The sequence below is a fragment of the Eurosta solidaginis genome, chromosome 1 (assembly GCF_040869045.1).
Source record: "Eurosta solidaginis isolate ZX-2024a chromosome 1, ASM4086904v1, whole genome shotgun sequence".
NCBI classification, from domain to species: Eukaryota; Metazoa; Arthropoda; class Insecta; order Diptera; family Tephritidae; genus Eurosta; species Eurosta solidaginis.
In genome coordinates this window covers 81,141,494-81,155,359 of record NC_090319.1, presented here as the reverse complement: position 1 = coordinate 81,155,359, position 13,866 = coordinate 81,141,494, and positions in this window count along the sequence as shown.

The window sequence follows — 13,866 nt, the reverse complement described above, 5'->3', positions numbered from 1 at the left end:
AATTGGAAAAAAAGGTATAAACGGAGTGGCTATCAATCCAATACCGAGGGGCGATCGCATATAGAAAAATTGCTTTCCAATTGACAAACAATTTTTTCTAAAGAGTTTGATGCTCGAGCCTTGAACCCATGACCTTTGTCGCGATAGGCGCAGCATGCTACTAACATACCACGGCGTACCGCGTAAAGGATTGCCCACATCAAGAACACTTGCCTGGCCAACAGCAACAACAAAAGGAAGAATAGGAGAAGGGAGAATGTGAAAGAGTCGAAAAGCAAGACAAAGAGCAATAAGAAAGGTAAAATAAAGGGTGGGCGATAGGAGTGAAAGGGAAAGGGCCGCGGAGAAAGAAGAAAACGGAGAAGAAAACGGGAAATAATGTAGAAACTCGAAAGGGGTGAAAAACGAAGAGGGTGATGTAAATCGTGTAAAATGTATCGAGAAAGAAGGAAAGCCATAAGGAGGGAAAAGGAATGAGGTTCAAGGCATTATGTATCGCAATCTCTTAAAGGAATAGCCATCGTATGTCATAGATCCTCCAATTGTCAATCTCACCTACTCCAGCCGAATCCTGTTTATTTAGAAGGTGAGGCTGTGACGACTCCAAGTTGCTTACGGAAGGAGTGATTTGGATGACTTTGAAGGGATAGTACATTAATACGGAACATATCAGATCGATAGCCGTAAAAGGACCGTTAACATCGATAAAGCTGCTCAAAACCTTGGGGGAGTGTCCTTATCGCTATAAGAAGAAAATGAAGAGGGAAGGAAAAAGAAAGGCCGCAAATGAAACGAAGAGAAAGAGAATGGCAAATGGGAAGAAAAAAGTAGAAGGGATAGAAAAGCATTAGAAAATGAAGGAGGCAACCAATGCGATATAGAAAGATAGGGAGTAGAAGAAGTAGAGGAGAAAGATGGGAATAAAAGAGGAAAACTACAAGGAAGCGCAAAAGAGCGCAGGAATAGAAAATAAATAGAACCAGCAATAGGAAATAGAAAAATTAAAGAATCGGGAATATTAATACTCAGCAAGAGAAAGAGTAAAGCTCCGAAGGAAAGAAGGATACAGATAGAGAAATGCAGAATAGTAGAGGTAATTACAAAATAGGCGTGGTTTGCTGGTAAAAAGTCGATTTGCCAAAGCAATTGCTTATCTACGCTTATCTACACTCCTACGTAAACACCGACGATCTAGGACTGACAGGTTGGTAGGTACGTCGGAGAGATGTGAGCTAACTGAATCCAATCTCAGTCTACATTCAAATATTAACATCATTTGATCAAGCTAAATCTCTCATAATCTCTTGTTCTCCAGCATGGATTAGAGTTTGTCAAGCTGACTTCAAACGAGCGCGATTTTACACTGTCCAGCCGGTTAGGTTAGGTAAGGCTGAGTGACAGATATCTCGTCAGGAGAAATTAGCTCGGACAGCATGAAGGCCCCTTTGTGATACTACATAGGACAACGGTGGTGTAAGCTGGAAAGAACATCGACAAATTACTCTTTAAAGATCAAAAGAACCCTGTGACTTGCATTATTATGAATTCTAAGTATTCTAATCAGCCCTTAGCCGTTTAAATGGTTTGGAGCTTCCATCAAATTGCGCAAGTCCCATCCTTGCTGAACTGGTTTTGTCCGTTGTGTAACAAGTCAGTCATCCCTGTTTTGTGAAAACTAACTCCGATTGGGGGCTACAAGGGGATCAAATCTTCTTCCACCAGCCTCTTATAACTCAGTTTAGGTCGCGTACTTCCTCTGCTTCCAAACGTGGGTGTCGATTGAAATACTTTTTTGGCGGGGCGTCTTTGTCCATTTGCATTACATGACCTCACCACTGAGCTTTTATTTGTTGCACGTTTCCTTCGAAACTCAGCGTAAGCAACACGGAATGGACCATTAGCAACACCTAAAGAACTTAAATCGTTTTCCACCTGGTCCTTTCAGCGGAATGGAGGCCGTCTTCTTCCTTTACTCCCGATAAGAATATTTTCGGGTCCAAGCATCTTCCTCTCACAGCATGGCGGCGTCAGCGTAGCCTCTTCGTTTTAATTTATAGTTTATGTTTTATTCTGCCTAAATCTGCCCTTCTGTACTCGCCGCCAAAAAGTGGGGTTTGTAATTGTTCGTTGAACGCTCCCAAAGTTCATTGTAAAGGTTAAGTATTGCTTGCCGATAGAGGACTTTACTTTTCAACCCAGGTTAGGTCGGGTTCGGTTGAACTCGAAGATCCGTGAGAACCTCACATAGTGTTAACAAAAGTTTGCTCAACGACCAAACTGAAAAATCTTATCACAAAACAGGAAATTCTTGGTAAGTACTAGATCTGGTAGCTATGCGGGTCCTTATAGCTAGGGTTTTAACCTAGTGTGTCTAGGGTACGAGTACAAAACATGCTTGATCGTTTTCTTTTCCAATCCACACTTACTACATCGGCTATAATTGATAAGGCCTAATTTATAAGCATGCGATGTCAGAGGGTATTTTCTAGTCACAAAACCCATGATGAGCCAACAGTCTCCTCTTTTCAATTATAGGGGTAAGTCTGTTAGTCAAGCTTGTAAGGCATGCAGATGAACTTCGACACTTTGTAGCCCTGCGCTTAGTTTCACGCCTTTTCTCCTTGGTCGATCATGTGCAGTTCTGACCTTATTTTATTCTCGCCTTAAAGAGTCGCCCAATCTTATTGGAACATCTTCAGTACTAGCTTGTTAAGCCAGCGCATCCAACTTTTCATTTCTATCTATTCGGACTCTTTCCACGGATTGCTTACGATTCAACCCAGTCCAAAGTTAAATTTGTTTTGGATCTGTGAGAGCCTGTCCAAACCAACTCATTTGAACTCTCGAAGACAGTGCAATCTTGTTGAGTTTGCAATCCGGTCAGCCTTCTAGGCAAGTCAGAATTTCTTTTGAGCCAAACAAAAAACATAAGCAGAAATTGAAACCGCCCCCAAAACTTAGAAATTCAACAGCTGCATGAGCTTTCTGAACTGTCTAAGCCTGCATGGTTTTGTCCAGCGAAATCAAGACAGCGGGCGTTATGACAACTTTTTTTTTATGTTTATTTGTATTGTATTACCAGTAAAAGCTATTTTTGCAATATCTGGATGTGCTCGTATGTATGTATGTAGGCATTTACATTGGACAACTCAACCCCATAATTAATATGCTATGGCTTTGAATTTGGCCAAATGACAAGGGCAGGGTTGCGCGACCAACTGCAGTCAGACGTCAACTGCGACAAAATATAAAACGTACAATTGCAATGACAACAGTAATAACAGCAACAACAGTAGTAATAGAAACAACAGTAGCTACAACAACAACAAAAACAACCATAAAGCAAGCCGGTATGGTCGTACATCAAAAAACGTCCTATCAATTGTAAAATGCAACTGTAACGGTAGCAAATGTTGGACTAAGATAAAGCTGCTGCTGCCAGTTGTCGTTTGTCTCTGTGGGTCGGTTTGTCGCAGCTGCTGTAAGTGGCGGCGATTCAGCAGCAATGACAGCAAATAATATCATTGACAGTAGTCTCTTTACTACATACCAACAACAAAAGCAGAGGGAAGAGCAGCAGTAGAAAATAATAATTCTGGCAAGCAGTGATTGTCCCCGCGACGGCAACATTGTTTAGCTACTGTTTGTGTGTGTGTGTATGGATGCACATTGATGACATAGGTTGGGTCGCGGCAATGCTGATGGTCATGGAAATCGGTACAGTGGATCGTTTAAAACAGTGGTAGGGAAATGAAATAACAGTCTAGAGGGAGAGCAAACAAACAATATGGAAAAGTTCCAGCGTCCAACATATGGAGTCAAGCGTTGATGGGAACTCGACTTTCAGAAGATTATACCTTTCTGAGCATCGAAGAATTGGACACGATGCTAACAGAGGAGGGCGTAAAACAGAATAAATGATGGACCTCCAAATAAACCTTCATAACAGTAAAGCAGCCTTAGTTGAGCTTCTGTTTCATCTATTTTCGGGTGAGTTGGATTTCATCCTGGCTTAGGAGCCATGGATCACTGATAATACGATCGGTGGTTTAAGGACTCCAAAGAGTAGGATATACAGCGCGTACGGTAAGGGTATATGTATACTGGCTAAAGCTATCTGACTTGGATAAACTTAGGAAAATGTGTAGAGGAGCGTTAAACAAAGCTGAGCATGATGCCAATGAAACATTGTGGGAGTTTTACAGAATTTGTCAAAGTTTCTACAAAAAACCCATCCCGCAGGCCCAGTGCAAAGTTTTGTATCGATATTGATTATAAATTTTTTAGTTGCACCCAGATGTAGGACGGTACTTGGACCGATTCGAGCACGGACACTAATAACCTGTCTTTAGGAACAACTTTCTAGCATACGCGAATGTGCCTGCTATGGAAATTGGTAGAATGGCGTACTCAGGGCAACTGGTGAAAGAAATCATGGATTGAAGGAAGTTTAGCTGGGCATTATCAACTGCTCACTCCCACTGCAAAGATTAACAATTCCGTAGCTTCTGTTAAAGTTTCATAAAGACCAACCGAGATGTAACCTGCTTGGTTTATATAGACAAAATCTTCTTATGTACACCACTGTAGGGTATGTCATGCAATGTATGTCGCTAGCCTCATCATCAACATCAGCAATGACCGCATCGTCGTGCCATGCCAACAACAGTAACTAACGGCTTTTGTGCTTCTGTGCCATTGCTATCCAGCGCCCATACCCTCGACGTTTCGTACCGGGCTTACTACTTGCCAGTAATATTTCCGCATCTCTCAAAATAAGTAATGCTTATCTATCTATACACATGTATATGTGTTTGTATGTATTTAAGTATGACAAACTGTTTGCAACATAGATGTTATTATGTATTTCTTTTTGTTTGTGGACATTTGGTGCACGAAGCTGCGGCAACAATTGCAATCCAAAACCAAAGTAACAAACAATTCAAGTGCAACAAAGAACAAACAAAGAAATGAAGGAATAGGCGCCGCCACCATTAAAAGTTGAAAGGTAGCGAGCGAGCTGGTGCAACGGCCCAGAGGCCTTTATGGCAGCATATGTTTGTATCGTGTGTATGTATGTGTGTATGTTAGGTGAGGCTATTTGCCTTGCAGCTGTCCCTAAGCTAGTCTGCTTCTGTTGCGGCGATAAAGGCGACCAAGCAAGTGATCACCAAAAGCGCATTGTAGGCAAGTGTGTGGTATGGCATAATCGTGAGCGCGTTTAGTTTTAAATGAAAGATGCTTATCATTGCTTGGTGGACCGTGCCAGCACATACGTACGTACATACATGCCAGTTAGACTGGGAATACCTATCACCCAAAGTCTAAAACTAGCCGTTGATTCTTTTAAGCGGCAAGTGCTTATTCCTAATGGAATTGCGAATAACATTAAGTGGTGCCCTTATAACTTCGTGACGGCGGAATTTCATAGATAGTTTTGTTGTTGTCGCTTTTGTTGTATTCATATAACTTCACCTGCTGTCTGGAGTTGGTAGTTGCCTACTAAGTAATGCAGGTATTTAATACTTGTAATTGTTTCAAAATGTTCGTGCCCACCAACAGTTATTCGGTCATGGCTTTTGTATTGCATACTTTATTGTTAATGTTGTTATTGTTTTCGTTATTGTTGTTGCTATGGCTTGTCATTTTCATTCATGCTCTGTGATGATGACATTTTCTAAAATGTCCAAAAAATACTGGACTTTGAAATGAAACGTGCTGTAATTACTGTACACTAAGCAACAGGAAGAGTTTATGACAGTAAAAACAAAAAAATAACAACAAAGAGGCATAGAAAGGAGGAGCTAGCATTTGAATTGTTACCGTTAAGTGACCAGTTAGGAGTATATACAGATGTTAATGCTTGATCAAATTTAAATTTGAGAATCGTTTGGAATTTCGGCCGATGTTGAATTAGTCCAACAAAGCGACAGTCATTTGCTCGCTAATTTACCTAGATTTTCTTCTTCTATCGCTACGCGGTCGTAAAATTTTTGATCACCGAAAGCTTTGTGTAAGTGAATTTTATCTGCCCCCTACGACAGGATTGCCTATTTCCTAAATATTATAAGTCCTTTAACTTGCTTGGGAGACAATTGACAAACGCTGGGTGCTCTCCCCAAGTGTGCACATAGGCTCTACGATATGGTGGTAAACCGATTCGCTTCTATAGAGTTCTAATCAGGTGATCAGCACTAGACACTTCTTCTATGGCAAAGAGTTAATAAACGATTACCGTCCGTGCAGGACAGATAGTTCTTAACTGGGCGGGAGGGTTGGGAATATGGTCTTATGCCATGAGCTCGGAGTCTTTCGGATATTTATGCTGACCAATTATTACTGGTGCTAAAATAGTATTCTTATCGGAACCCGCTTAGCGATGCAACGAAATAGGGCGGCCCCCACTCCGCTGGAAGGACCAATTGGAAAACGATTTAACGATTCCTATTGTGGTACGAATTGGGGGCAGTTAACCCACTTTTAAACTGAAAGCAAAAAACAAAAGATAATTTACAATTCCGCTTGCCAATTTCTTTTAACCATTAGACAGATTAGCTTCGAGTCAGCTAACCAAGAACTGAGTTAACGTGGTGATCTTCAAGTCACCTCACTTGGGACCAATTGCTCAGCCTTTACGAGGGCGAGGCATGAATATCTCGGTCTGAAGGTATTCAATTTTCCTAACTTGATCGTTGTCTCGCACCGATTCGCTAAACAAATTAAAGTCAGTATTATCGTTTTGGCGTTACACAAAGAACCACTGAACTGCACTGCAATTACAGCCAGTTAATTACAGCAGTTTCTTCGAAGTTCGTCGTGTGGCTTAGTATGAAATTTCAATCGCTGTGACGAAAGCAATGGACGTCATCAAAAGAAAGTGTCATTCGAGGTTTGTGAAAAAAATTTTACTATTCTTCGATTGGTGCATGCTAAAGTTCGATTCGATCGCAGATATATTTATGTATTAGGAAAGAAAAAAAAATAAGAGCAGTCACGGGACGCTCGAAATGACCACCAATTGAACGCGTGAGGACTCCGAGAGAGTCTCCGAAATGACCGCCTAACGACCTCGAAGTGTTTTCCAAAGGACCCTGGGAGGATCTTGAGAAATTTACTAAAATTATCTTTGGAATGACCCCCAAACGACCCCGAAGTAACCCTAAATTGAGCCTGGGAGTACCACTGGAAAGTCTCCAAGATCATCCCGAAACAACAAAAAGGACCCCGTGAGGACCTCAAAAGAGTCCCTGAAATCATACCGAAATAATCCCACAACTACCCCGAAGTGATCCGCAAATGACCCCGGGAGGATCCCGGGAGAGTCCCAAAAATCACTCCGACATTACCCTAGGAAGATTCCGGCGGAGTCCCCAAAGCCATGTCGAAATAACCCTGGGAAGGAGTCCCAAAATCATCCCAAATAAACACTGCGCGGACTCCTAGAGAGTCCCAAAAATCATTCTAAATGACGACGAGAAGACCCAAGAGAGTCTCTCAAAGTATTTCGAAAGATTCCACCAATCTATCCACGGGAGGATCCCGAGGGTGTACCAAAATCATCATGAAAAAGCCCCAAAATTACCGAGGGAAGATTCCGATGGAGTTCCCAAAATCAATCTGAAATTAGCCTCAAATTAACCCGGGAGGACCCAGAGGAATTTACGAAAATCATTCCGAAATCACCCCCGAAACACTCTACACCTGGATAACGGTTTGTTGTACAGGTAAAAAGGAATCGACATAGATATAGAATTCCATATATCAAAATCATCAGTAGCGAAAAAAATTTAATTGAGCCATGTCCGTCCGTCCGTCTGTCCGTCCGTCCCTCTCTCCATTAGCACAATAACTTGAGTAAATATTGAGATGTTTTCACCAAATTCAGTATACGGGCTTATCTGGACACCGAATATATTGGTATTCAAAATGAGCGAAATCGGACGATAACCACGCCCACTTTTTCGATATCCAAAATTTAGAAAAATGTAAAAAATGAGATAATTCAAAAACGAATACCGCTAAGCTAATGAAATTCGGTAGGTGGATTGGTTTTATGATGCAAAACATAAATTAAAAAAAAAAAATTGGAATATGGGCATGGCACCACCCACATTTGGAAGAAGAAAATTTGGCAGAGACACTATCCTTGTCAATTTATATGGACTAATTAATATAAATAAAATAGGTTAAGAACCACGCCCACTTTTATATGAAAGATTTTTAAAAGGGTCATGGATGAATAAAATAAGTTATATCTTTGCAAAAAAGGAATTTATATCAATGGAGTTTAATTTCCCAATTGGAATTGTAACAAGAAGAAATTCAAAGTTTTGAAAATGGGCGTAGCACTGCCCCTTTTTTGACAAGCAATTTTCTATGTTTCGGGAGCCAAAACTCGAAGAAAAATTAACGGATCGTATTAAGATTGGGTGCACCTATATTCCTTATAGCAGGAAATTTTTCTAGTAAAAATGGACGGGATCGGTAAAGACCACGCCCACTTCTATTTACAAAAGTTGCTTAAGAGGGTCGTAGACTATATCTTAGTGAAAAATAGTTTTGTATCAATGATAGTTCACTTACCAAGTTTCATGAATGGGCGGCTTCACGCCCCTAATCCGGTCAAGCATTACACAAGATTTTTAGAACCTCAAAAAAAAAAAAAAAAAAAAAAAAAAAAATAAATCCCTTGTAACAAAATTCGAAAAAGTAATTTACCTGAAATGAACTGTACAATTAAAACTAACTAACTTAGTATATAATGTTGGGCTACACCCGAACTTAGACACCCTTACTTGTTCTTCATATAATTTGTATGAAAAAAAAGTGCATTGTAAAACTCAGACCTACTAAATACAGCCCCTGAGGAGTCCCTTAAATCATCCACAAATGACCCCGAAGTGATCCCCAAATGACGCAAGGAGGACCTTGGCTTAACGCAGGATAGAGTGGGAAGAGAATCGCACAGTCGATCACGCATGGCGCCCCTCGTCACATCAGAAATTTATTTTATGAGCGCCTATAGCCTATAGTTGTCTCACATCAAAAGATTATGTTTCCATTAAAATAAATCCAAATCGAATGATCCTTATGAGTTATTATGAAACTCGTTAAGAGAATGATATTCTGAGATAGTGCAAATACGACAAAGTTTCATTGTCAATATCTCGCAGATGGAACTTAAAAAGTAGGCTATACAAATAAGTTGACGATAAGATGTTCGCTTTTATGGATTCATTGGAAATTCCAATAACGAATTTGTGTACATTTCGAAGAAGGTGAATATAATCATATGTTGCATATCCATCACATCAAATTGTTGTTGCCTTGATCCACATACGAATATGAAAAATGTATAGTTCACACCACAAGCCAAGTCGCATGACAAGGTCATCAATATTGACAGCAACAAGTTGTAAACAACAATTGATACAGTTGTTGCTCTTGCTGCTACTATTACTGATGCGTGACAGTTCGCTAGACTTCTGCTGATGCTCGGGCTGCTGTGCTGCTGTCACTATTTTAGCCATTGTTGTGATGAACGATATCGTTACTTTGCATATTTAATTCATAAATCAAAGTGACAACGATTTTTCTGACCCACTTTTATGCTTTCACAGGAGAGAACTGAAGAAACTACTGCTCACACGCACACATAGTATCGAATACGTTAGCACATAGAGGGTGCAGGCAACGAAATACTACTAACAAATTGAGAGAAGTGTTTAGTGCTGGATCTAAATAGCATGTATGAGTGCAGGAGTTTCCTAAACATGCGAGCGCTAGGCCTAGAAGTCATTCCTCTCGATGAGAGTCATGGAGTCGATGATACGAACGATGAGCGCCATGTCAAACGAACGCTCTTGAAGGTTTAAGAAGAGAAAATGCGCCGCCACCATATGGTGTTGAAAGTTATTTGTATGCCCTGCAGCATCATTCCTCCCGCTACCTTGAGTAAAGACCCATCTGATTCTGATGCTTTATAATTGAAGTACTTGGGATCTCCATTTCTGGAGCACAGTTGTCTGTTGCCCGTTCCAGAACGTTTTCCAAACCTAAGGGTATAACATATCCTCTGCCTGTTTCTTTCATTCGCTTGGGCAAAAAACCGTACCAACCGTTTCCCCCGCCTCGCTCCGTTATTTGGTGTGTTACCTTTGGAGATATGCCTTCTTATAGGTACCCCAAGATCGCAATATTGTAGCACACCATTATAGCAAACCGTGGAAACGAAGAATGAAAAACTTGGTTCGTCACGCATCTAATTTTCTACAGATTTCTACCTCTCGATAGACAGGTAAGGGCTGCTCCGCCATGTTGTTGTGGTGTTAACAATGCTTTCCCCATTAAACAGGTGTGCTTACTAGCAAATTACCATTAAAGTCATCTAAATGGAGTTTAAGAAAACTTGCAGTTTCAACAGGATCGGCGTTCATTCTGCATGTGTAAGAGGTTAGCCAGTTGCCTTATACAGAGAAAGTTGAGCTGGACTCGTGCTTGCTTAGGTAGTCTGCTTTCCTTTTCTGCAAGAATTGGATAAAGTACATTTATAAAGGCGCTCAAGGGCGCGACTTGGCAAAGATGTTTACCGACCCTGTGCGAATAAGACTTCGGGGCTTCTAGCCGAAATGCTCGCGAAAAAGTCTCCTTCAAGGAGGAGGGGGCTACATCAAGGAGCTGTTTGCTAGAATGTCCCATATCATTTCCTTATCCTTTCCTCAGGTGCTGCTGCAAACAACTTGTGAATTTTGTTGCGGCCTTGTATGCTAGAAATAATTTAGGGATCATTTGCCTTGAAGTTAAGACTGCTACCGAATATTACACTTAAGATTTTTGGATGTGCTCCGCCACATCATTCATCGTCTTTAAATACTATGTCGGCGAACTGCTTTCGACCCACTTCCCACGACCTCAGGGGCCCATGTCAAGTGCTTATCTCCCTGCTTGCACATTTTTTATTCTGTCGTTTACAGTCTTGTACTATTTTCAGACTCGCCTGCTGCTCCTTCACAGAGCTCATTTTAACTTTCCCGCTACTTTTGTTCTCCACATCTTATGCATTGTATGTAGCGTGCCAAAGCAGAGCGCCTCCATTCTTATTTCTTCCTATATATCTTCGTGAATTTTTGAGTGATGCAAGTTGGTCGTACGACCAACTTCTCAACAAGGCGGGTCAGCGGTCTATTATTAAAACAGCAGTGGTAATGCCACCGTTACTACCTGAGGCGCACCGGTGTCGGTGAGGCTCCATTGAAATACAACCAAATGTAGCCTTTGACTGTAAATCATACAATAGGCGCCACACAATCGGGCTCTATGGAGGTCCCATAAGACGTCACACCAAAGACAAAAGGTGAGGGATTTAATAACCAAATACCTGGCAAAACTAATGCCCGAAACCTCCATCAGAGAACCCGGAAGGTGGAGGAAAATTTCGACGTAGGAAAGATTCTTAAGTTATAGAGAGAACCAATCTCCTTATTTCGAAATAGCGCAACTTGGGCAGGTCTTGCACGACACGATCGTCGTTCTAGCATATAACGGTACATTTGAGTCCAGTATGAACTTTCTCACTAACCACCCTGTATGTGCATATAAACTTATATATCATCTGAATATATTTTAATATAATTTACAATGTGATTGGTATGCCGCTGTTGGTTGCTCTGACTGCCTTCGTACGTTACTTTATCTATGTCGTATGACTAGACAGACTCTGAAGAACTTGGTATGCAACCATTTTGACCGAATTAATCAATCAATTATTGCTCAATGATACCATCATGAATGTCACCGTTTGAATAGCGCACAACTAGATCTGTAAACGGTTGATTGCTTAAGTGAGGCGCGCAAAGAAGTGAACAAAATTAATTCGCTACGCGTTTGCTTTGTTGATGAGAAAAAAGAAAGCTTTTGTACAATTGCCGCACTCAATGGCAAATATGTAGCGCGCGCATTTGGCTGCCGTAAAAATGTTTACCACAATGTTCAGATTTAATTACCAGCGACATGATGGCCGAGTGAATAGCCCAGGTTGCGATGTCAAAACGGTGAATTTATTAGGCGGTCGAGAAGTCAAAACGTTGAAGTAAGTCAACGCTGCAGTGGAATGAGGTGCGAGCGAGCGCGCGAGCGCGTGCGTTTTTACATTGAACCAGCTGGTGGGTGCCGTGCATGCGAGGAGTGGAAAGCGTGATGTAAATTATTAAATTTTAGACCTCTATATTATTGTGCTTCACCGATCGCGCATCTCTATTTTCATCTTTTGCTCATTTCACTTGCTATGTAGCTATGCGCACTTAAAGTGTACAGTCTTCCGTGATGTTATGTTGTTTGAGACAGCTGTGCGAGGTATGTATGTGTGTGCATGTGTGCATGTGCAAGTTTTGTAAAAGCTCCACCAATTCAATCTACGCTTTGGCATAAACAAAACGTCATAGTCATGTCATTTCATAATTCATTGCATGGCTGCTTAGATGCGCGCACGCTGCTTTGTCTGGATCTTCTCAGCTTACGGCGCTTAAAAATCAATTTTCTTACACTGTCAACACTTGCATTCATACACCGCATTGCCTACGCACATAGCATAGAGAAGTGCGCTTTTGGGTATGTTAAGGTGCATGCCAATCCTCGACGATGCAGTGGCAGGAATATATGTTGCGCCTACGTTTGCCTGTAAGCTTACAAACGACGCGCATGCCTCAGAGAAGTTGTTGTACCTAATGGCAGTGTTGCCCATTTTTTCATTTTAAAGTTTTACTTCGAAATTAAGCTTAATTTCATGAACGTATTCTTTTTGTTGCGGGTTGTCAACAGATAAGCGAGTTCTTATCCGAGTTGTTGATTTTTTTTCCAATGGAAGCGGTGTCCAAGCCCAATACCCTTTGGCATTAATATGTAGTTTTAGAGAAGAGTTCAGTGTCACCATATGGCACATAGCTGCAAACCTCGGTAAGCAGATTAGTCATAGTGGCCTCCCGAGGACTCCTCCTTTTCTAACGTGTCCTCATGTTGCACAGATTGCACAAACGAAGTAATAAAGGCCGGCAGTGCACTTGGTTTGAGTCTGCTTGCTCAGCGAATACTACACTATATTCATTCCTTACTCGGCGCACTAAAACTCATGCTATATAAGTCTCTCATCACACCGTTCCTAATGCATTGCTCAGACTCAGATTTAGTTCTACACTTTCGTATTAGTCCGTCCGTATTTTTCCGCCAAATCATATCATTTGATATTTTGAAGTTTCCGGCCGACAACCCTAGGTTTACTTCTCCCCTTTTTGTATTAGTCCGTCCGTCTTTTTTAAGCTCATCCGCCATTTCATATCTTTCAACCATTTCAAATCTTCAAGAGTTTGAAAAATAGGCTAAACGAATAAGGTAAACATATCCCATGACTCCTAGTACATCCGGCCAAACACTCAATTTTATGCTGGACATCGATGTTTGAATGTAGAGAACAATCGGTTTCATTAGAATGCTAAATCCCAAGCTAAAGTATAAAAAGGAAGCATTCACACTAATCAAGCAAGATTGGGATAGATATAATAAAAGCGGAATATTTACTTCTCTTATTGAGAGGTCTCATTTAAAATGCCAAGAGAATATGAAGAACAAAAAAGACGCAATTAAACTTAACTTTTAAAGACGTCTTCGATGAAAGGTGATCAAAAATAATTTCAGAAATTAATACGAACTCACCTTTGAGAGGCTTACAGATATGTTTGCAAAGTTCAGCATGAATGAAAAACGGTTCTCCACAACACAAGAGGCAAGTCAGTAGAGCCTACGCAGTACCGACTGGTTATACACATAAAATAACAAGAAGTATTCTTAGACATTGTCAGAAGCTTTCAGCAATGT